Raw genomic sequence first — 26,348 nt, 5'->3', positions numbered from 1 at the left:
ATATATAACAGTATGGTTTCTCCAACAGGTTTCTAAAGAAAAAAAAAACGGTCACTGCCAAATTATATATGCATATGTATACTGTATATATATATATATATATATATATATATATATATATATATATATATATATATATATATATATATATATTACCTCATTTATAAACATAGAATGTAACCTGGCGGCAGTTTCTGGAAGATAGGGTCTAAGGCTTATGAGGGAAATGTGCAGAAGTAATGAGCTATTTCGAGACATAACGGCGATTGTTGTCTTTGAGTCTCTAGGACTTTCACCCTTATAAGCCCAAGCTATTCTAAACCCAATAAGGACATAGCCATGTTCCCCTTCAGAATAAAAATTACAGAATTTATTCAAGAATGCTTCAAGAGAATGAGGAAATAAGGAGTGCGAGAGCGTTGCCTTATTATAGGGCATTTATTTCTGGTTATTCATTGCCTTTGGTCATTTCATGGATGGGTGGTCAATAAGGAATGGCAATGAGTTAATTGTTCTGTGCAACTTTGTGTTTTGATCTTTACGATTAATTAACATTAGGTTTCTTTATTAATTGGAATCAAACTTCCGGTAACGATTTATGAACCATGTTAAAAGTCGTAATAATTTTGTTGGTGCAGTAATACCCAAGTGTTCATTTCTATATTTTTCGGTGGAACTTCAAAAGTTCATACTTACAGCGAATATTTTCATGTTGAACAGGCTGTCAGGAGTCTCTTTATAATTCATATATGAAAGATTTATTTAAATTGTTCATTAGTTTTCTTGTAGTTTATTTATTCGCTTTTCTTGCTAGGCTATTTACCGTGTTGGAGACCTTGGGCTTATAGCATCCTGTTTTTCTGACTATGGTTGTGGTTTACCTAATAATAATAATAATAATAATAATAATAATAATAATAATAGAGGAAATGCAGCAAATAAAAGAACAAGGTGTTTTTTTCTTGCTTTTGTATATACTTTTCTTTCATTAACTCTTAAAGAGATCTGAAGTAAGTCATCTTCATATATTTTGATCCATACAGGAAGATTTAGACCTACTTTAAAAGTGCGGGAGTTTTTACTCTATAATGCAGAAATTACAAATATTAATATTATTATTATTATTATTATTATTATTTTCAGCAAAGCTGCAACCCTAGTTGGAAAATAACAGGATACTACAAGGCCTAGGGCTCCAACAGGGAAAATAGCCAGGGGAGGAAATGAAATGGGAAAACATATAAGATAGTGTGTCTGAATTACCCTTATACAAACGAACTCTAACCCATGACAGTATAAGAGGCTAAGGCACCCCCCAAGACTAGAGAACAAAGGTTTGATTTTGAAGTGTCCTCCTAAAGAGTCTCTTCTACCCTTACCGAGGGGGAATAGCCACTGAATAATTATTTTTCAGTTGTTAAACTCTTTTAGTAAGGATTTTCAGCTCTGTTTAATCTACAATTATTCTAGCAACCACCCCAACCTTAAGAAGAATAAAATCTGACGGTTTCCAATCCATATTCATACTTGTCAGCTTATTAAATGGTGCTACATTTTGCAAAGAATAATCACAACCATTAATTGTTGTCACTTATTTCCCTGAGTAGAAAAACGGTGACTATTTGTATCTCTCAGTACCAATATTCTTCGAATAGAAAAGTGTCTTCTTCCTTAAGCGAGGGAGACGACAATCAAGATATCAGTTAAGTTGCTCCCCTCTCGATCGATTATTAGGACGTATGAACGGTGCCAATCAGTTTCTGATGACTAAGGAAGAGAGAGAGAGAGAGAGAGAGAGAGAGAGAGAGAGAGAGAGAGACGTCTGCTGACAGTGTAATAATACGAATGGTCCCACTCGATTTTTGAAGACCAAAGGAGAGAGAGAGAGAGAGAGAGAGAGAGAGAGAGAGAGAGAGAGAGAGAGAGAGAGACATTCATCCTGTAGCCTCAGAGGATTTGGATTTTTGAGAGAGAGAGAGAGAGAGAGAGAGAGAGAGAGAGAGAGAGAGAGAGAGAGAGCCTTTTTTTTTGGGGGGGGGGGGGGTTCCCCAGGTCCCTCAGTGTGAGGCACGTCGTATATCCACCAGAGAGTTGCTAATGCATCTTTCGGTGTATTTTGTATCTTCCAGTCTTGGATGGTCTGGGATGCATCTTAGGTATTTATCGAGCTTATTCTTAAACACATCTACGCTCACTCCTGATATGTTTCTTAGATGAGCTGGCAGCACATTAAATAGTCGCTGCATTATCGATGCTGGTGCGTAGTGGATTAATGTCCTGTGCGCCTTCCTTAGTTTTCCTGGTATATTTTTTGGCACTATTAACCTACCTCGGCTTGCTCTTTCTGATATTTTTAGCTCCATGATGTTTTCAGTAATTCCTTCTATTTGCTTCCATGCTTGTATTATCATGTAGCGTTCTCTTCTCCTTTCTAGACTGTAAAGTTTTAAAAATTTCAGTCTTTCCCAGTAGTCAAGGTCCTTAACTTCTTCTATTCTAGCAGTATAGGACCTTTGTACACACTCTATTTTTGCAATATCCTTTTGGTAGTGTGGGTACCATATCACATTGCAGTACTCGAGTTTACTACGTACATAAGTTTTGTAAAGCATAATCATGTGTTCAGCTTTTCTTGTAAAAGTGTCTGAATAACATTCCCATTTTTGCTTTACATTTAGCCAACAGTGTTGCTATTTGGTCGTTGCATAACATATTCCTATTTAACATTACACCAAGGTCTTTAATTGCTTCCTTGTTTGTGTTTGTCTCGTTATTAGGTCCCTTGTATGCATATACCATTCCTTCTCTGTTTCCATAATTCATTGATTCGAATTTATCGGGAGTTAAATACCATCCTATTTATCTCCGCCCATTCATATATTTTGTGTAGATCTCTTTGTAGTGAGTTCCTATCTTCATCACAAGTAATTTCTCTACTTATTCTTGTGTCATCGGCGGAACTTCTCACTACAGAGTTTTCAACATCACAGTCTATGTCTGAGATCATAATAACAAACAGCAGTGCAGCTAAAACCGTACCTTGTGGCACACCAGATATTACTTGAGCTTCATCCGATTTCTCGTTATTTGCAACCACTATCTGTTTTCTGTTTTGCAGGAATTCTTTTACCCATTTTCCTATCTTTCCCAAAATATTATGCTTTCTCATTTTTTTTTCTAATATATTATGGTCTACCTTGTCAAAGGCTTTTGCAAAATCTAGATAGATCACATCTGTGTCTTTTTCACTTATAATATTTTTTTTTATGTTTTCATAGTGTGCTGTCAGTTGGGTTTGTGTACTTTTTCCGGGCACAAAACCGTGTTGACTTATATTAAACAATTTATTTTTAACCAAATGATCCATTATTTTCTGTTTTATTACCCTCTCATACACTTTCATAATATGTGATGTTAGACTAACAGGTCTATAATTGCTTGCCTCTAGTCTTGATCCACTTTTGAAGATAGGGGAAGAGAGAGAGAGAGAGAGAGAGAGAGAGAGAGAGAGAGAGAGAGAGAGAGAGAGAGAGAGAGAGAGTTATGAGGAGGTTCAAGGATTTTGGATATCTCAAAGACTTTTAGCCGTGCTGATACTACACCTGCTCTTTGGTAGAGCGATTTATTTTAAGCATTTAGAGTTCTTATGATCTTGTCTAACTTAATCTTGATATCGTTTACTGTGTTACTGTTTACTACATCTGCTGGAAATCTATTCCAGATATTTGCTATTTTGTATGTAAAGAAATTGCCACATTGAGTGTTATATCTTTCCAATTCCATTTTGTATCCGCAATCTCTGGACTGATTTGTGCTGAACGTGAATAGATTGTTGTCGTTAATGTAGATCAGAAATAGCGATGGGCCAAGGACGGATCCTTGAGGTTAGTCCAGTCAAATTAGGAAAAAAAAATGAAAAAATTCATAACAAGCTGAAAATTGGAGAATGTTTTCTACAGACAATTAGAAATAACATATCAAAAGTCCCCATCCGTCCAACCTGAGCTTCGTCCGCCATCTTGGAAAATGGCCGCCAAATTTCAGTTTTTCGCTATTTCCATGGAAACCGTTGATCTTAGGAAAATAACTGCCATATACATTATCGTTCACCATAATATTTTCTACAAAAGATGTTCAATGCATATTTTTGCTATGAATGATAGTTTTAATGGTATTCTCTGTTTTGTAACCATATTAAATTGTGTGAGCATGCCCATGTGACTTTATTCACTTGCTTTTGATCTGATACTTGGCAATTTTTTTTTTTCTTTTTTTTTTGCACTATAGTATTTCCTAAATGGTTATCCTTTTTGTTTTGTTTTCATTTCAGAATATACTTTAAAAATGGAAGGAACCACAGATCAAAGTGAATTATGTATACTTTGCGGGGAACGCTTAATAGAAAGTGAAAATGTTTGTGTTAAGAAAGGTATGTCGACTCTTGTTGAAGCAAGTAAGAAAAGAGGAGATGATAAGTGGCAAAAGTGGGTTAATTTATCAACTATTCAAGTACACATAAAATGCAGAAAAGACTATACTAGAGAAAAGAGTATAAAAGCAGCTTATAAAAAGATATAACTGACCAAGAGGAAACAGGGTCACCTATTAAACAGAAAATTAGATCAAAAGAAGCTGTGTTTGATTTCAAGAAAAAGTGTATATTTTGTTTTCAAGAGTGCTGTGAAAAAGAGGAAAAGAAAAAACCTCTCCATAGACGGCAAGTAGTTAGTAGAGTAATGACCTTAGACTTTGGAAAAAATGTGCTGGATAAATGCATCAATCGTAATGATGACTGGGGCAAAAAAGTAAAAGCAATTATAGTTGGTGTTCATTGTTTGGTTGCAGAAGAAGCAAGATACCATAGGTCATGTAGCTCCAAGTTTTTTTCGAAGCAACACTTAAATCCGTCAGGTAAACGTGGACGACCCGATGATGAGGATATAGAAACTGGCTTAGAGAAAGTTTGTTCATATATGGAAGACAGTGATGACTGTCAATTTACTTTGCATGAATTATTAGATGTGATGCATCAGAACCAATCTTGCAGGACAAGTGGAAGCTATCTGAAAACCAAATTACAAGAAAAGTATGGAAATGATGTTATCATAACTACCCTCCAAAGAAAGATTCCCATTGTATGTTTCCGCAAATCAGGAGATAAATTGCTATGTAATTCTTGGTATAATGAAAAACTCCATAGTGAGAAAGAAGAGCGAATGAGGATTGTTAGAACTGCAGCAGCTATTATTAAAGAGGACATCAAGTCAAAAGTGTACGACTCCATCAACTATCCTTCTCCTGAGGGGCTCTTTAATAATGTTGTAAACAACATACCTGATTCTCTTCAAGTTTTATTACATGAAATAATTGAAAAAGGAGGAAAGGGAGATACAGACAACAAACACAGGGTATGCTCTGCTATAGCTCATTCAATCCTACAAGCAGTCCGTCCAAGAACATTTGTCTCTCCGATCCTACTCGGAGTAGCTGTTTACGTACATAGGAAATTTGGATCAAGACTCCTGGTACATATTTTACATAAACTGGGATTCTCTACTGGATATAATGAAGCACAACTCTTTGAAGCATCTTGTATGAAAACTACCCCTCCTAATATTTTGCCTGATAGTTTCATGCAGTTTGTTTTTGATAATGCAGATTTTGATGTGCACACAATAGATGGGTTTCACACATTTCACTGCATGGGAGCCATTGAATGTGTAACACCAGCAGGCTCAATGATCAAACCAGAAGTAATTGAAAGGCTGAAAAAAAGGCCATCTGCTAGAGAAATTTCTTCGTGTTCATTTATAACAGTGAAACCCTTCACAAGTTATAGTGAAAGTGGACTGAAAAGGATTGAAATTGAGCATCTAAAGAAACTTACATCAAATCCTAGTGAAAAAATTACAACGTCATCTTGTCATTTGCTATGGTTGAGTGGGAAGTGGATGAAATTTAAGGATATTCCACACTGGAATGGATTTATGGATGCTATCAATAATAGCGAGGACTTTGATACGACGTCCATTCGCTTCTTGCCTTTCCTTGATTTAAAGGCTACCTCTTCTGATGCAATAAACAGCGTGTTACATTTTGCATCTGATTCATGTAGAAAAGCGAGTAAGAGTGTGACATGTGTTACTTTTGACCAGCCACTATATGGGAAGGCAAGAGAGATTGTGTCCTCTACTGGAAACAGTTTGAATTTAGGGTAATGTTTTCGTGCGACTAGGTGGTTTTCATCTCATAATGTCATTTATGGGTTCTATTGGGTACATCATGGCCGGTAGTGGATTAAATGAAGTGTGGGAGACAGTTTATGCACCTAAATCTACAGACAAAATGATGACAGGACACAGCTTTGCCAGAGCCCTTCGAGCACATCTGTTAATATATGCTGCATTGGGCCAGCTTCTTTTAGATGGTGCAACCATTTCTGATGAGGATAAACAAGAGGTTCAGTCCATGCTTCAGCAGTATGATAACAAAACATTGACTGCAACATCAGTAAAGGAATCGGCTATCATAAATAGCATTGTAAAGAAATTTAACACTCATGTGCAAAAAGTTGCCTTAAGGGGCAAAACAGCAATGCTTTAGATACAATATTTCCAGATGGTGACTGTGATGCTACACTATATAGAGGCTGAAAGACTAGGAAATTGGGAATTACACCTACTGTGTGTTCAAGAGTTTATACCTTACTTTCATGCAGCTGGTAACTTAGCTTATGCAAAATCGTGCCACCTATACTTGCAAGATATGCATGATTTACACCAGCATATGCCTGATGAAGATTTTGTCAAGTTTACAACGAAAGGATTTTTTTACAATCAGGCGCTCAAACAAGAATTCGGCTGGTCTATGGTCAGATCTTACTGTTGAACAAACGCTAATGAGGACCATGAAGACCTCAGGAGGGCTAACACATGGGTGAGGGATAACCGATAGTGTATTGAGTCGGTGGATTCTTGGCATGCCAGATACATGTGAAATGTGCACCAAAGTTGAGGAGTTTTGTGGATTGAGAAGTTTGTATAGTGAACAGCACATTGAACTACGACCTTCAAGGATTGTGAGAGATAATGAAGATACAGAAAAGATTTTGCAGTGGTTTCTGTCTCATCCACCCTTTTCAGACAATAAGGAGATTATGTCACTTGCAACTGGGATAACTGGTGATAATAAAATAAACTGCTATAAAAGCTATGAAATTGGATTGGAGTCTATGAATGCCATAACTGGACAAGCTTTCGGTGAGGTAAAATTGAAGCGCAAGAACCGTGTGTTACCTCTGGCAACAATAAATTCAAGTGTCACAATACGAGAAGATATTGTTCCAATACGAGAAGATATTGTTCCTGTTGATACAACTCCTCTGTTTCAAAGAATAATACATACATTAGACACTAGTACTGCTGATCTGGAAGATTATTTTCAGTACGAGCTTGCCCCAATGCCACCTGCATTATTTACTGAACAGGGCATGAGAAAGACAAACAAAGCTGCAATGTATAGTGTGTTCAATGATAAGAGTACTAGTACATTTCAGTATATGTGACAAGGAGAGTACTAGTATATTTCAGTATATGTGACAAGGAGAGTATCAAGATAGTTGTGGATTAGACCCAAAGGGGAAACCACATTAAAAAAAAAAACGCGCCTACGTACTTTACCTCGTGGGTGGTGTGGAAAAAAAGTACGAATTTAAAATATTGTGCTCACAAAAACTTTATATAGCTTGCAAACTATCACTAGTAGAGTACATATGCATGAAACCTCTTTTGTAGAGAATTTGGTGAGCTTTCATAATGTACTGAATAGTCATTTTCGCCAGACTAACCGTTTTCATGGAGAAAGCAAAAAAAGGAAATTTGGCGGCCATTTTTTCGAAGATGGCGGACAAAGCTCAAGGTGGATCAATGGGGACTTTTGATATGTTATTTCTAAGTGCCTAAAGAAGTCATGTGCAAAATTTTAGCTTATGATTTTTTTCATTTATTTCACTAAAATATGACTAAAATGACTGGACTATCAAGAAAGAGACGACAGGTGAAATGAAACGAGTCTATTTGTGTCAATAGACGTAGGAGGAGATGATGATAGTTACCAATATAGCAACAGTGTAGCGCCCTGCCTTATAATACTTTGAATAGATGTTTGATATTTTAGTCTCCATATGTTGCTGGATCTTCCTGTGGATTTTTAAGATTAAAATGACGTGTTTGAGTTAGAATTACGGACGTTTCAGTTAAATGTATTATGCTTAGTTATTGGGATTTCTCTCTCTCTCTCTCTCTCTCTCTCTCTCTCTCTCTCTCTCTCTCTCTCACAAAAATATATTATCAACCTTGCTTGCACACAAACCACACACACACACACACACACACATATATATATATATATATATATATATTAAAAGTGTGCGTGGGATATTGTCGTCAGTTACTTTTAAGTAAGAGTGCTGGCGAGGGGTCCTGTAGACCTCTAGTGAAAAGTGTAAAGTAATGGGAACCGCCTTCCAAAAGAATGCTAATAAGCGATATTTTACCTTTTGAGAGAGAGAGAGAGAGAGAGAGAGAGAGAGAGAGAGAAAGAGAGAGAGAGAGGAGAGAGAGAGAGAGAGAAATTTTTTTAGATTGTCCGAAAGAAAACTGGTCAAAGTCTGTAATTGCCCTGAATAATTTGCTGAACCTCAAAGCACAGCAGATACCGAAGTCAAAAATCATTAGCCATTGCAACTCTTGGGAAATGGTTCCAGTTGGCGAGAGAGGAATTATGGGAAATGGCTAATGGGAAAACGTTGCTCCAAATGAAGTAATATCGAAGAGTTAAAATGCCTCCCATTGCCAAAGTGCCCTGGATAACTTTATGGAAATCAGATGAGGAGGCCTTTCCCATTTTAGTTTGAAAGCAATTTTTATTTAGGAATTGTTAATCAGATTGGGGGCTGACATTCCCAGATTCCAACTGGAATGGCTCGAAACAAGACAGTTGCACGTTATAAGTTTTAAAAACTTTCAAGACGTTTAAAAACCGATCGATCTATCGTTTTTCAGTTTTTTAATGATGTAAGAACGTTGTATGTCGTGTGAGGTCATTTACGGGTTATTGAAGCACAGACATTCTATGCTAAATATTATGAATTTTATTGTTTTTTAGTTTATATGTAGGATTGTATGTATATATGAAAAGCAAAACAAAAGGTATCTTTCAAATTTGAAAACAAAACCCTGGAATTTTGATTGTTTGAATATAAAGGTTTCTATAGAATCTCAAATGTACCAGGAAATAATTTCGTTTGAAAATAGATATTTCAAGAAGATAGATAGTAATTCATATGAAGTTTGGCTAATAGAACCTCGTTTATTTAATGATGATAATTTGCTAAAATCGTTAGTAAGAAGATGGATATTTTTCATTAGAATATTATTAAGAGAGAAATAGAAACAAGGTTTCCAAAACATATAAAACCAACGTTTCAAGATCACAGTGATAAACGAAAACTTTTAAATACTGTAAAAATAAGTACAAGATGTAATCAAAGGGAAACCAAAGTGTTATTTAAAAAAAAGAGGAATTATCATAAATGATGGTATACATTCTGAAGAATTACTGGTCTATTGTGTATGATTTATCTTTCTCACTTACGGCCTTGCCTCTCAGATCAACGGAATCATAATGTATTTGTAGGACACGCTTTACGTTGCTCAGTACATTTATTGATAGAACGTGCCACAGTATGAACCACGAGAGAGAGAGAGAGAGAGAGAGAGAGAGAGAGAGAGAGAGAGAGAGAGCTCTGTACGTACAGTAGATGATGAGTGTAGGCACGTAAAAGAGCTAATAAATAACATTGTTGAAATATTTCGTGCTGAGAGAGAGAGAGAGAGAGAGAGAGAGAGAGAGAGAGAGAGAGTGTTCTGTACGTACAGTAGACGTTGAGTGTAGGCACGAAAAAAAGAGCTAATAATTAACATTGTTGAAATATTTCGTATTGAAAGAGAGAGAGAGAGAGAGAGAGAGAGAGAGAGAGAGAGAGAGAGAGAGAGAGAATAACTAATAAGGTACCCGGAATTTCATTGGCGGGAAGTGCAGGCGAAACCAAAAATTCTTTCAGATGCATCAGGATAATCAAGTTTTGATAAAGAAAAAATGGAATTGTCAAATTACGAGAGAGCTGCCATTCCATTGTGGATGAGATCAGCAATAGCACCGAATATATGTGCGATGTTTCAAGGAAGGATATTCTTGTTTTTATTGATGATTGTAAGGACTAAAATCAGAGATTAAAGGGTACTGTGAGCACATTTTTTTAGATGTTTTGAAATTTTACTGAAAACAAACTTATATTATTATTATTATTATTATTATTATTATTATAGACAATGAAAATGAAAGTAAGCCATATTATTATTGTTATTATTATTATTATCATTATTATTATTGTTATTAGCTAAGCTGCAACTCTAGTTGGAAAAACAGGATTCTATAATTTATATATATATATATATACATATATATATATATATATATATATATATATATATTTTTTTTTTTTTCCGGTCACGCTCATTTCTCCTCGTCTCTCTGGTGGAATGGGGGGGGGGGGCGGTGGACAGAGAGTGGTCATACTCAGGTGTGTTCATGTCTATCTAAACATTTGTCGGTCATTGTTGACGGTCCGCATATATTGTACTAGTTTGATATATTAAGAAAAATGAATTTGTTATTAGAAGGATTATTTATTCTTATTTTTGATGATTAATGAAGTGGTAAAAGTCATAATTCTTTGGGAATTTAAGAAGTCAAAATTGAAACTCATAATGTGAAAGTTAGGTGGCACAATCAGGTAATATTTCACTAATGTTTATTCGATTTTATTATGAACATTATATATTTGGTTTGAGAATTTGCATAAAGGTCTTGAATCATGTTTACATGTCTACCTAGAAAATTCAGCTTTAAAGTTATAGATATTGAATATTTTTACTCGTAGTTTTAATAGATATTGAATATTTTTAATTTTTATTTTATACCTTTTTTTCAAGTTGAGCTCTCCTAAAAAGTATATCGTTAATTCTTTTATTTCGTAAATTTTAGTCTTCAATCGCCAAGCTCTGCTAAGAATAGCCTACCTTAAAAAGATATCGAATATTGTTAATACGCAATGTTACTTTTTTTTCTTTAGATTGCCAGGCCCTTACGGCCAGGCACGGGCTCTTGCACACTTGCAGCCCGTAGGTGTTTGGTTGGATTTTAGGTAGTAGGTGATTTAGGTTGTTAGGTGATCTGCAACTTTTATTTGTAGCTGGTTTAGGATAGGATTTGGGTTAAGGATGATAATAAGCTATTATTTCTTTGTTTATTTTAGAGGCGCCCCTGCCTCTTTCTTGAAAAGGAAGAAGGTGACGGAGGGGAGGAGGCCTCCTCCCCAAGAGAGCCCACTGGCTCCCGTCGTTTAGTTGGAGAGAAAGAGGTACAGCCTTATAAATGCATTTAGGATGAAGTTTATAAGTGTGAGAGATAATAAATCTGATATAATAAAATCTAAAGCATAAATTGTTGTTCTATGCCAAAGCAAACTGGGATGTAAAGCATCTGGCTTCTGGTTTTATATGTAACTGTCCATGATTCATGTCCATAGGTTAAAACTGGTCGTGGTATAGATGCATATATTAAAGTTCTTACTTTTCGGGGTATGTTTCGGTCTTTCATTAGGGGCTATAGCATATAAAAATTATCATTAAATTTATTAATTCTCTGAGCGATTTCTGTTTGGTGGCCATTGTTATTACTGACTGTTACACAGAGGTACTTGACATTTTTACACTGGTGTAAGGTCTGATCATCCAGCATGATATTTATTTCAGTATGTCTTCTGGACAATTTCAGTGTTTTCTTTACTAATTTTCATGCCATGAGTTGAAGATCCTCTGATGTATTTGAAGATTATCTGATTCAGCTATTTGGATGGGAAGGTTATTCCACAATTTGGTCACAGCTACAATGAAACTTGTAGAATACTGTGTTATAATGAATATTAAAGAAGAAAATGCAAGACTATAAACGCCGAATGACTTCTCTCTGCACAACCCAAGTCTCCAAAATTTTCACACTATACCCCTCCTTACAAACTGAAAGCATCCACAATTAAGGACAGTAAGCTACATCCTTCAGCACAAAAACTGGTATATTAAGAAACTATTCCAAGATTTTTGAGAATTGTATATCCAGGGGAAATGTTCTCATTCATATATTCTGCCCTGTTTCGAATATTCTTCTCTTGTCTAGTTTTCATTTGAACTTGAGAAAAAACTTGTGGCCAATTAAATTCCTCATCCTTGATCTAGCATTCTCCCAATTCTGGCCATTCTTTTCATTCATATCTTCCCAGACTATATAAACTACTACGTCATAAATAGTCAGCGGTTACTTCTGTTAGACGAATCACAAGAAAGAATATGCATTTCCTACGATGGAAATTCGTTTCCTAAAAACTGGGAAATGAGTATCGGTTATTGCAACTTTATTTTAGCATGAAGATAAAAGGCGGTTTCAACTCAATAGGGAAAATATCTGTTTATCGGTTTCCAAACTTCACAGTCACCATAAACAGCGCCATGCCTGTTTATGCAACTAAATGCTAGAGATAATTATTATTGTTATTAATATGTTAATTATCATTACAGAATTAGGTCACTTCATAAAGAGTTCATCTTTATAATGAAGGTACAAAATTTCTCAATTAGATGAATTATGTAAAAAGAGGAACTCAATCAGGTGATGACATTTTAATAGGCTTAAAACAAAATTAACATTTTGTTGTAACCAAACTGTAAGCCTAGATGAAACCCGGAACAGTTGTTTTTTAGAAACATTCTTCAGCTAATATCATTACACTCGGTAGGCTGCTCTATATACTTCATTAGTTAATTATATCACATTGAAATAAGACGCATTAGAAACATGTGGCATTGATGTAGGAAGTAAAATTATTTGCTGAAATATCTGGATATCGTTTACATTCGTATTATTGCTTCATATTTTATTATTACGCAAATAATGACATTATTTGCCACAACTTAGTAAAATTCTCTTACGTCAAAATTCTGGGAAGTCAAATCATCTTAATATTTTTTTCCAAGTCACTTTGGAGTACTGTCAGGGTCTTCTATTTTGTGGTTCTTACTTTGAAAGCTTAAGACTTTTTAGCCTTCTCGTACAGCGAATTTTTTTTCGTTGAATAGGCTGGCGTAAGTTTTTTTTTATACTCTATTTATGAAAAATCTATTTTATTGATGGTACTGTTCTTAAGATGTGTTATTTTAATTGTTCGGTACTTCTTGTAGTTTATTTATTTCCTTATTTTCTCTCCTCATTGGGCTATTTTTCCCAGTTGGAGCGCTTGGGCTTATAGCATCCTGCTTATCCAACTAGGGTTCTGGCTTACCTAATAATGATAATAATAATAATGATAGTAATAATAATAATACTAATAATGATAATGATACGAGAAGACCTCTTTTATACTAGTTTTATTGAGAGTTATGGCGGCATCAGCGGAATTTATTAAACTTTTCTCTTAATGTCATAGATAATTCAAGAGCTGCCCTACTTTCAACTCTTAAATCTTGCAACTGCCTCAAGTGGAAACATTTCCCCCATATATCTTATAATATTTTATTATGGTCCCTTTAGGGATGCCCAAATGTATCATACAGAGAGAACAATTATTAGCTCAATAGGAGGAACCTTAAGGATTTATGGCCAACAGAGAAAGAAATAAAGAATCTATTAAAGAACATATAATGATAACGTTTATTAAAGTAATGATTATGAAAATATGGTAGATTACATTACTTAATTTTCAGTGCAAGTAAAATTAATTCTTATTAAACTTTGCATATACTGTAAGGCTATAATTGATAATGAAACAAAAGCCGGGATTAAGTTAAAGAAAACTAAATTATAACGGACAAAATTTGTTGTAATGTTATAATGATCATATACATTAGCACAACTATAACTAGAGGGACACTCAGTAGAGCGCAGACCACCTCCGCGTCAGCTCTTTTGTTCGACCTTGACCTTCCAAAATTTAATAATTTCCAGCTTTTTACATAACAGTTAATCCCAGCAAGTTTCATTACTCTACGAATAAAATTGTGGCCAGGAAGCTGTTCTCAAACAAACACACATGCACACCCAAACAAGGGGTAAAACATAACCTCCTTCCAACTTCGTTGGTGTAGGTAACAATTGCCTCGCTGAATAAAGGCTGAAACCCAAAGACAAAATTTCAACGTGGAAGACAAGAAGATATCTCATTTGGACCAGAATTTACATAATCCGACAACGCATATGTTTATCCGCTCGAGTTCAAGATAAGAAGCAAGAAATTTATTTTTTTTTTCACAAATCCGATATGGAGATGAACTCAAATACCGTGTATATCCGGATGGGAGACAACCGCCTGTCAAAGTTACAATACTTTTTTTTTATCACTTTCAGGCTTTCAGGCAAAGGATCTCTCTCTCTCTCTCTCTCTCTCTCTCTCTCTCTCTCTCTCTCTCTCTCTCTCTCTCTCTCTCAGTATAAGATATATGAGAAATACTTATTTTTTGGTGGAAGGAAAATTAGTTGTAGCAAAAGAGTGGGGGAATAGAGTAGGTGGATGTAAAAGGGAGCTAGTGAGGGTTGAAGAGCTAATAAAACCGGGGGTAAAAAGTAAATATCAGGAAAGGTTGAAAATGGCATATGACGAGGTGAGAGTAAGAGAAACTGGTAATTTAGAGGAGGAGTGGAAGTTAGCAAAAGAAAATTTTGTTGGGATTGCAAGTGATGTATGTGGCAAGAAGGTCGTAGGAGGCAGCATGAGGAAGGGCAGTGAATGGTGGAATGAAGGAGTGAAGGTAAAAGTGGAAGAGAAAAAGAGGGCTTTTGAAGAATGGCTGCAGAGTAATAGTATAGAGAAGTATGTAAAATATAGAGAGAAAAAGGTGGAAGTAAAGCGCAAGGTACGTGAGGCAAAGAGGGCAGCTGACCTGAGGTGGGGTCAGGGACTGGGTCAGTCATATGAAGAGAATAAGAAGAAGTTTTGGAAAGAAGTGAAGAGAGTAAGGAAGGCCGGCGCAAGAATTGAAGAGACAGTGAAAGATGGAAATGGAAGGTTGTTAAAAGGAGAGGAGGCAAGGAAAAGGTGGGCGGAATATTTTGAAAGTTTGCTGAATGTTGAGGATGATAGGGAGGCAGATATAATTGCTGTTCCAGGTGTTGAGGTGCCAGTGATGGGAGATGAGAATGAGAGAGAGATTACAATTGAGGAAGTGAGGAGAGCACTAGATGAAACGAGAGTAGGAAAAGCATCTGGTATGGATGGTGTGAAAGCTGAGATGTTGGAGGAAGGGGGTGTGACTGTACTTGAATGGTTGGTGAGATTGTTTAATGTGTGTTTTGTGTTGTCAATGGTACCAGTAGATTGGGTCTGTGCATGTATTGTACCACTATATAAGGGTAAGGGAGATGTGCATGAGTGTTGTAATTCAAGAGGTATTAGTTTGTTGAGTGTAGTTGGAAAAGTGTATGGTAGAGTACTGATTAATAGGATTAAGGATAAAACAGAAAATGCAATCTTGGAAGTACAGGGTGGTTTTAGAAGAGGTAGGGGTTGTATGAATCAGATTTTTACAGTTAGGCAGATATGCGAGAAATATTTAGCAAAAGGTAAGGAGGTGTATGTTGCGTTTATGGATCTGGAGAAAGCATATGATAGAGTTGATAGGGAAGCAATGTGGAATGTGATGAGGTTATATGGAGTTGGTGGAAAGTTGTTGCAAGCAGTGAAAAGTTTCTACAAAGGTAGTAAAGCATGTGTTAGAATAGGAAATGAAGTGAGCGATTGGTTTCCGGTGAGAGTGGGGCTGAGACAGGGATGTGTGATGTCGCCGTGGTTGTTTAACTTGTATGTTGATGGAGTGGTGAGAGAGGTGAATGCTCGAGTGCTTGGACGAGGATTAAAACTGGTAGGCGAGAATGATCATGAATGGGAGGTAAATCAGTTGTTGTTTGCGGATGATACGGTACTGGTAGCAGACACAGAAGAGAAGCTTGACCGACTAGTGACAGAATTTGGAAGGGTGTGTGAGAGAAGGAAGTTGAGAGTTAATGTGGGTTAGAGTAAGGTTATGAGATGTACGAGAAGTGAAGGTGGTGCAAGGTTGAATGTCATGTTGAATGGAGAGTTACTTGAGGAGGTGGATCAGTTTAAGTACTTGGGGTCTGTTGTTGCAGCAAATGGTGGAGTGGAAGCAGATGTACGTCAGAGAGTGAATGAAGGTTGCAAAGTGTTGGGGGCAGTTAAGGGAGTAGTAAAAAATAGAGGGTTGGGCATGAATGTAAAGAGAGTTCTATATGAGAAAGTGATTGTACCAACTGTGATGTATGGATCGGAGTTGTGGGGAATGAAAGTGATGGAGAGACAGAAATTGAATGTGTTTGAGATGAAGTGTCTAAGGAGTATGGCTGGTGTATCTCGAGTTGATAGGGTTAGGAACGAAGTGGTGAGGGAGAGAACGGGTGTAAGAAATGAGTTAGCGGCTAGAGTGGATATGAATGTGTTGAGGTGGTTTGGCCATGTTGAGAGAATGGAAAATGGCTGTCTGCTAAAGAAGGTGATGAATGCAAGAGTTGATGGGAGAAGTACAAGAGGAAGGCCAAGGTTTGGGTGGATGGATGGTGTGAAGAAAGCTCTGGGTGATAGGAGGATAGATGTGAGAGAGGCAAGAGAGCGTGCTAGAAATAGGAATGAATGGCGAGCGATTGTGACGCAGTTCCGGTAGGCCCTGCTGCTTCCTCCGGTGCCTTAGATGACCGCGGAGGTAGCAGCAGTAGGGGACTCAGCAGTATGAAGCTTCATCTGTGGTGGAAATGTGGGAGGTTGGGCTGTGGCACCCTAGCAGTACCAGCTGAACTCGACTGAGTCCCTGGTTAGGCTGGAGGAACGTAGAGAGTAGAGGTCCCCTTTTTTTTGTTTTTGTTTCTTGTTGATGTCGGCTACCCCCCAAAATTGGGGGAAGTGCCTTTGGTATATGTATGTATGTACTTATTACCTCCTTTAAATTGAATATTCTGCTGGGTATGTGTGTTTCAAATGTTAAGTGAAAATTAATTCCAAAAGTATTTCAATTTTGTTCTTTACACTTTTATCTTGTTCAATCACTCGAGTATATTGATAAAATTTCATTTCGAAGAATCGAAAATTTAAATTTTTATATATTTCATCCTACATCATATATTTTATCATTCACAAATTTGAAACATTACATTGAAGATAATGTTCCTTCGTCTTTTTGCCCTTATTTTCACAAGAGATGAAGTTGCAAGCCCATTGGGGTGACTGGGTTGTCGCTTCTAGGTATCTGAATCGGTTTAGCCAAATAGATTTATAATAACATAGTTAACTGAAGTGGCAAGACTTAATTTTTATGTTAGGGGAAGGATTAACATGTCTTTCAAATTTGATGAACTCATTTTTTTTATTTAATAAGATTTGCGAATTGTTAAAAGCCATGGACATTGTTTTGAACTTGTTTATGGTGTATTGAAAAAATCTCTGTTTTGATATAAATATATCTAGTATACCCATACTGTCATTCATGATTTTACTAGCGGAACCCGTGTAAATTACATTAAATGATATTTTCAATACTAATTATCTTGTTCCTAACCTATACATGTTTGAATAAAATGTGATAAGATTTGACCTGTATATTTAATTTTTGAAAATGAGCAATATATGAAACAATTTACAAAACTTTTTTTATATACAATATTTCTAGTGAAGGTAGTTCCTCTTCTCTAGACATGAGTAGAATTATTTTGAGGACAAATTTTCACTCTTACGCTGTTCATAGACCTTGCTCTTGCGAAGTTTACATAAAGTTGTCCATGAGTAAAGCAAAGTTGTGGTAGGTAGATCCCAACCTTATCGAAAGTCTGTCCTTGAGCTTTATTAATGGTCATTGTATATGATAGGCAGATGGGAAATTGAGTAATGTCTAGGAAGATTTGAAGCAAAGGGTGATCAGAATTATGAGAAATCTTTTACAATAAGAACGGATTTGTCGTTAAACGAAAAGGCCCGAGATTAATTTTATAATTTGGGTTATGGAAATTGATAGAACTCAATTTTTTGTCTAATACTTAAAAAAAAGAGTTAGGTGCTAAAGACAAAATTGGGAAAACTATATAAGATGTGCTTTGGCTAAGTAATCAAAGTCTAATGTGAATTTGTAAGAGTATACCATGAAATTATTTCCGTTTTCTTTAAAGCGTGAATTTGTAAGAGTATACCATGAAATTATTTCCGTTTTCTTTAAAGTGTGACACTCAAAATAAATTACACACACGCTATCGTATTAATATATAGATCAAGAGAAATGATCGAAACTTTACATACCTTCCTGAAGCTTGGAATATGTATTATACTTTCATTTTGCATACCTATATTCGGACAGCTGTGAGTGACGTTATGGCGGGCTAAACTTCAGAAATTCTTGGCTTGGATTTAATAACCCATAAACTATCTTTGTACCACACATAAAAATGCGATGAATTCAGATTTTATTAAGATGTGTAAATATTGATTATATATTACGACTATTATTTTTATTGTAGTACTGTAGGTTTGTCAAGGTACCACCCACCTGTTGAGATACAACCGCTAGAAAGTTATTGGGTCTTTTGACTCTCCAGATAGTACTATATTCGGTCCCCCTCTGGTTGCGGCGCTTTTTTTCTTTGCCTACATAGATACCGAATAGTCTGGCATATTCTTAAACATTCTTCTTTTTCCTCATACACCAGACAACACTATTATGACCCAAAATACTTCGTCACTCAAGGGACTTGTTGCACTCTATTCAGAGGCAACTTTCCACTTGGTTAGGGTAAAAGAGATCCTCTTCAACAATGATAAGCAGCTTCTCTAGGAGACACTAAAATCAAACCTTTGATCTCTAGTCATGGGTAGTGTTATAGCCTCTGTACCATGATCTGCCACTGTCTTGGGTTAGAATACTCTTGCTTTAGGGTACGCTCACGCACACTATTCTATCTAGTTTCCTTATTTCCTTTCCTCACTGGGCTATTTTCCCTGTTGGGGCACTTGGATTATAGCATCCAGATTTTCTAACATACTTGACATGCAATTACTCCCGGTTTACTTTATAACTCAAATCTATTCAAGTTAACCAACCGTCTCTTTATTATAGAAGTTTTGCCAATGAAATGAAAAACGAGGGACTCATCCTCGCGTTTTATAGACCAACAAAACTACATAAAACTGTGTTAGTAAAGTCCATTAGGAAACTTTTTCCCATCTTCTTTCCTCACAAACGAAAGGACGTGAAGTCTTCCGTTATCGCCTCAAAGGAATTTTCTCAAAGAAAGGACTTTTAAAAGACTGAAAACTTTTAATGAAAAGATACCTGACCTTACTGTACACCCCTGTAGTAAATCGAGACTTTACTTGATAAAGGAAGTGTTTTCTGTAAAAAAATGATAGGTATGCACAAGTGTATATTTTATATTTGTGTATATATATATATATATATATATATATATATATATATATATATATATATATATATATACACACACATACTTATATACATATTTTATTTGTATATGTTTGTGTGTATTTATATACTATATATATATAACTAGCTTAGTACGCGGTGTAGCCTACAGCTTAATTTAAGGCAAATGTCTTAAACGTAATTTGTTTATACATAAAAGCAAATCTTTTATATTTTTGATGAAAAAGATATTGTGTAAACGATAAGAATAACGCACAACTCTTCCCCCCCCCCAAAAAAAAAAAAAAGAAAAAAAAATGGAAGACTAATTAAAGGTGATAGCATAACACATTTTGTACGGAAATCTGGAGATGACTTGTGTTAAATCAAAGCATCCAGAGAGACTTATTCGGTTGAAGCATAGTGAGAGAGATAAGAGATAAGGAGAGGCAGAGAGGCGCTAATGAAACCATTATGTCAATGTCTCATGATTAGCATAACAAAGACGCATCGAGTAGCGGGATTCCCAAGTGGCTTTTGAGATGGTTGAGAAGGGTTTGGGTGGACCCCATGCTGGGGCTGGGGTATGGGGGAGGCAAGGTCTATATATCTGGACCATGGGGGGAGGTAAAAGTTCGGCAAGTATTTGACACCTGAAAAGGTTATCGTATAAACACCCGTCCTGAGAACTGAATATTGTATTGACAATGTCAAAGTCAAAGTCAAAAACCTTTATTCCATTATAAAATGGTTATTCTGTTACATAACAATATAAATTATTTACATAAAATTCACAATAATTGGATTGTAAAAATCTAGGATATATATACATTCAAGTAAAATTTAGAAAACATTGCTTTAGTTTCTTTTTGAATAAATCAGAACTAACATTTATACATTTTCTTATTTCCAGAGGTAGTTTGTTCCAGCAAGGTGGGCCCCCGTATTGCCATTGAGCGTGAACCCAAATCCGTTCGATAGCTGTCTACATATAGATTTTCATTCTGTCTGGTTAATGCATTCCTATAATTATCAACTGTAGGAAATGTGTATAGCCAGTTGGGATATTCTTTTCTCAAATTTTTAAAAACAAAAACACAAACATCGTACATGCACTTTTCTTTTAATTTTATCCACTTTAATTGCTGGAGGGTTGGGGGTGATGTGATCGTGTTTTTTCACCCCAATAACGGCTACTCTACCTGCAAAGTTTTGGATTTTTTGAGCTTTTTCCATGTGCATATCATTAGTTGACCCCCATATCTTAATACAGTAGTTTATTACACTCAAGACCAGACTTTCCGCAATCAAAGCTCGAGTAGTATCATCAAAGTAATCCTTTACTCTACTTAGATACATTGGAATGCCACTAACTTTTCTACTCAGCTCGTCAATGTGAGTACTGAATGTCAATGGGATGTACGTAAGCTTGAACTTTTAACAGACGAATTTTCGAAATACATAGGAAAGATTTTATAGTAAGGATTGGTGTTAGAATCAGAGAAAAAGAGAATAATCCTGCGTATAGGTTTTGATTAATTTAATATTGTTATTAATGATGAAGGGATTACAATTCCATGGAAATGCCGATTAGTGACGTCTCTCTTTCACTCATTTCTCGTCATTTCTGTCTCTCCCTCCCCACCATGGTTTCGAAACATGACAATCAACCAACAAGAAAGTACTTCTCTCACTCTATAGATTAGCAAACATTTTCTGGAGTTTATAACAAAATACCTTCCGTGGACTTGGAAGATCGTGTCTTTTGTTGTTGTGTATGCGTGTCGTCGTAAGAGGAAGAAAGCGAGATAAAACGAGATCATTCAATTTCCTATACAGTCAGCCAACGGAAGGAAGGGATTATCGGATTAACAGCGTAAGTTTGAGATGATTGGCTAAGCAGATTTGCTTGAAATCAGGAAAACAGAGTTGGATTTTGGTGTTATTTAAATTGTGCGTTGTTGCTATATATATATCTGGTAATAGAAATTGTAATCAAAAGCTACTTTATCGTGTTTAGAACCAGCTGAGTTAGCAGAGGTTAACATACAAATAATAATACACGCATGTAATACAAAGGACAATTGACAAAGCCTGTGATATTTACAAGACTGTAGCAACAAGCTTAGGAAAAGTCTTTAGCCTTTACTTGTCTGTATCACTCTACCTTGCCTGATAACACCTGTCTTAATGAATTAACTCCGAAAACTTTATATCCTTTTTTCTCCTCTTGCATGACAATTTACAACTCTCTCTCTCTCTCTCTCTCTCTCTCTCTCTCTCTCTCTCTCTCTCTCTCTCTCTCTCTCTCTCTCTCTCTCTCTCTCTCATGTCTTTAAGACAACAGTGTTTGGGACCTCAGGATTGTAGTTTCGATGGTTATAAAGTTATAATTGGCCAATTTGGCTTCAAAGGGTAGATTGGTCTTCCGGAAAAAGCTAAATTTTAACTCCTTTTTGGTGAGTTTTTAATAATACATACATACATACATACATGTGTATGGATCATATACGTTTTGCTCAGTGGTAGAGCACAAGAATCCCATTAGTTAGGTCCGGGATACGATTCCTAAACTTACTGAATGCATCAAGGCTCAACCTCTTTAAAAAGAGTGTGAATGGACAGAATGGGTGATAAAGGAATGGTGAAAAAAAATGTATGATTCAGAACTGATAGGAGGAAGGAAGAGAAGATGTTGTAGAAGGAGTTGGAGGTATCTGTGTGTGAATTATATATTTGAATGTAGCCTAAGGGTCTTCTTCCATAAAAGGGAGTTCACTTAACAAACCAATCTTTCAAATACACATTTACTTTGGAGACAATGCTTTGTTTTTTAAACTCATCTCCCCAATATAATAAAGAGTAAGTATCGGGCTCTCTCTCTCTCTCCCTCTCTCTCTCTCTCTCTCTCTCTCTCTCTCTCTCTCTCTCTCTCTCTCTCTCTCTCTCTCTCTCTCTCTCTCTATATATATATATATATATATATATAATATATATATTAGCTTATATGTATAAATGATGTATGTATGCTTGTGTAAATATATGTGTTAACACATATACATACATACATACATACATACATACATACATACAGTTGACAGATGTGTTTATATCACTTCATACTACATCGATGAACATGTAATAATGGATAATTATTATAAGAGCTGAGATCCTCATCTTCCTAAAGCTTTACTTCAGATATTCTCTTTTACTTGCAAATGTCGCTCACACACAAACGCACTTTTCAGAAGATAATTCATCTTCCAAAGATTATGCCGAGTATATTAGTTTCTGTTAATTACTACGAATACAGTTTTCCAGAGCTGTTTTAAATAGGGATTTTTTTTTTTATCACCTTCTTTATCATGGTTTGAACTTTTGATTTCGTTCTCGAATTTTTGGAAAAGTAGCTGTAGTCTTTCCCTTATTGGGAGCTGTGAAAATTCTTGTCTTTACGAAAGTCTTAGATTATCTGCAGAAGTATAATTTGGGGGAAAGTAGCATTTCCAGTATATTCCAAAATGTTGCTAGATAGCTTGGAAAGTTTCATGTTTAATTTTTAGGAGACAATGAACATCCCATTGAATGTAGAATTCGTGTGCACTAAATCAATTGATGTAGTCCATTGTTTATCAATAATTCGACTCGGAAGTAACAATGAGTAGTTTACTTTCAGTGAATATTTTAATATAACAGATTTAATTGAGCGGAAATCGAGCTTAATTTTCTTCAAAAGTAAAGCAGCCCTCTTAGTCTGTTTGCTTGAGGGTACACTCAGGCACACTATTCTATCTAATTTCTCTTCTTCTTGTTTTGTTAAGGTTTTTATAGTTTATATAGGAAATATTTATTTTAATGTTACTGTTCTTAAAAAATTTTATTTTTCCTTGTTTCCTTTCCTCACTGGGCTATTTTCCCTGTTGGGGCCCCTGGGCTTATAGCATCCTGCTTTTCCAACTAGGGTTGTAGCTTAGCAATTAATAATAATAATAATAATAATAATGTAAATTAGGTTAGATAAGACTGTTGTATATGGAGGCTGATTATAAATGGTAAATGTATTAGGGGAAATTAGTATTGCCTTAGTTTGTCTGTTTGTTTATTTATTCGTTTGTCAGTTTTTGAGCAACTTAACACAAAAGCTACTTTACCGATTTGGACCAATCTTGGTAGTCATGTTAGGGTCGACTCAATGAAGAATCTGTAACATTTTCGATAAAGTACGTCAAAGTAAAAGTACGAAGCAATGCTTTGAAAATAATCACAATGTTAAGTATATAGTAAATATTGTTAGTTTATATTTAGTTCGTTAACTACATTAGTCTACAAATACTGTGCCAATTTAAACGAAACCTGGTGGACATATGAGGTATGACCCAGGGACAAATCCATTAGATTTTGAAGAAAATACATCGAAGTACAAATACGCAATGGAGTTGAAAGCAAGGTAAAGCTGCTTGGCTTGACGAAGACATGTTCTCTACTGTGTGCCCATCTAGTTCATTCTCTAACTGTTAAAAAGTTGACGGGGCTTCCATTTGTCTACCATCTTGCCTTTCATTATTCTCTTTCTCTACCAGCAATTTTTGCTTGCAATTTTTTCTACCAGTAAATTTCACCAAAAGCAGTTTTCTCCACAGCAATTTAGCCAGCAAAATTTAAGCCGTGATTATACAGTATTAAATTCCTAATTTTGGTCTACCAACTTATGTCATACAAGGATTAAGATGTAGCTTGTAATTCTTTTTAAGAAAAAAAATCATGGAATCTTTAGAGAAATACTATTTTGGTTATTAAGTAATGAGTCAAAACTAAAGTAATGGACTATATCAAAATAAGCTAATAGATTTTTTTTTTCCTTAAAAAATTTTTGTGCCTTGATTCTTGAACTATTAATATTTCATAATTTTGTATTAATTTCAACTGTTTATATAAGTATATTTTTACCAAGTAAAAAAAAACAAATTTGTTTTATCTTTTAGAGTAATGACATCCTAATTCTAACTAATTACTGGTTATTTTCCATTTGGTAAATAACTTTGTGTTGGATATTAATGATGTTAATGGCACTAACTAGAATCGTTCTAGATTGAATACTATATTTAAAGGCGATATGGAGTAAGGGTAGAATAGAAAAGTAGAGAAACTCATTGGGAAATAGAGACCTGTATGGAAAAGGTTGATTACTCAGACAAAACTTTGCTTAAAGGGATGGGTAAATGCGGTGAAAGGGTCTGCGTATCGCTATGATCAGGAAAGCTGTACTATTCAGAGCCACCTATAGTTGGTTGGTTGGCTGTAAGCAATCAGACGAAATCTCCCACCTTCACCAATCTTGGTGATGAAAACTGACCAACCAATAGAGATGAATTGACATCTCTGAGGCCTTTGTCCTGCAGTGGATAGAAACGGGACTAGAATCGGCTGCTTTTGTTATTGTTTGTTGTGTTAAAAATTGATTACATGAATCTGTTGATTTGAAATCACGATTCTTCCCGAGAAAATAGCAGTGGATTGATTATCTATTTTCTTATTTTTTTTCGCTTCCATTTGATATCATTATTGACATGTTCTGAATTGCTGTTGGCAGTTACTCGATATTCCTAATTATTTCACGTTCACGTTCCACCTTTGATTAGGGGAGTTTTTCCACCGCGGAAATGGAATAGAAAGGGGAACAGGGAATTTATGCACCTGGATTTGAAACTCCTGGACACGAAATTCTCTATTGATGGAGAAACGCAATTCTTGGACAAAACGTGAAGTAACAGAGATTGTTCAGAGAAATTGAACTAATAACGCATCATTGAACTGCTAAGAAACAATCTTCAAAGTTTAGAAATCATGTATATTTTTTTTTTTTTTTTTTTTTTTTTTTTTTTTTTTTTTTACACCACCAAAGTTTTGTGCCTTGATTCTTGATCTATTACTCTTTCATGCTTTGGTACTAATTTCAAGCTGTTTATATAAATATGTCTTTACCTGCTTATCTTTATTTTTACCTAAATATAATCTTTTCCGAATTAGCATTTCATTCAATGGAATTTTGCCTTCTAGGTTTGTTGTTATATCAATGAATATTTATTTTAGTAATAATGATAACTCTTTTTAAAATGATGAATAAATAAATACATAATGGAAATTAGTGACTAAACATACTTAATTATATGATTGATTTATAGTTAAATGAAACATGTTGCTTTTGCAAACGAATGTTGGATGTTAGATTTCATATTTATATTTGCGAATGGATACATACTTAATTTATTTTCTTATATTATTCTTTTGAATCACTCCAGCTGACACCCCCCTCTAAGGTTTATGGCAAGTTTATGATAACGCTGTCTTCATCTGTATGTGTAGTTATCTTGTATTTTTTTTACTCTCTTTAGGTAAGGTTAAATATCAAATTATTATTAAAACGCATTTTTAGATTTTTTCCCTTTCTTCTTGTTTTTCTTCCCTGTCGACACAATGGAAGGTAAAAATTGATTGTCCCAAAAACTGAAAAGGACGAGAAAAGGTTTCTATTTCCATTTTGTCAGAACTGAATGAAGTAAAGAATTGGACCTTTTAAATTCTATTTTGATTTTGAATGATTTTTGTAAACAGTGAAGCAATATTCTTCTCTCGTAGGTCTTCATTGAGTCAGTTTCTTGGAGGAAATTCTATCGATAATATAATTTTGTCAAAGAAAGTCGCAGACGACAATTTAGGAAGTTTTCGCCTCCTTTTGTTATACTTATTCTTATAACTCATCAAATT

Source organism: Palaemon carinicauda, chromosome 28 (assembly GCF_036898095.1).
Source record: "Palaemon carinicauda isolate YSFRI2023 chromosome 28, ASM3689809v2, whole genome shotgun sequence".
In the NCBI taxonomy this organism is placed as follows: Eukaryota; Metazoa; Arthropoda; class Malacostraca; order Decapoda; family Palaemonidae; genus Palaemon; species Palaemon carinicauda.
Note: the sequence above shows the minus strand (reverse complement) of the source record.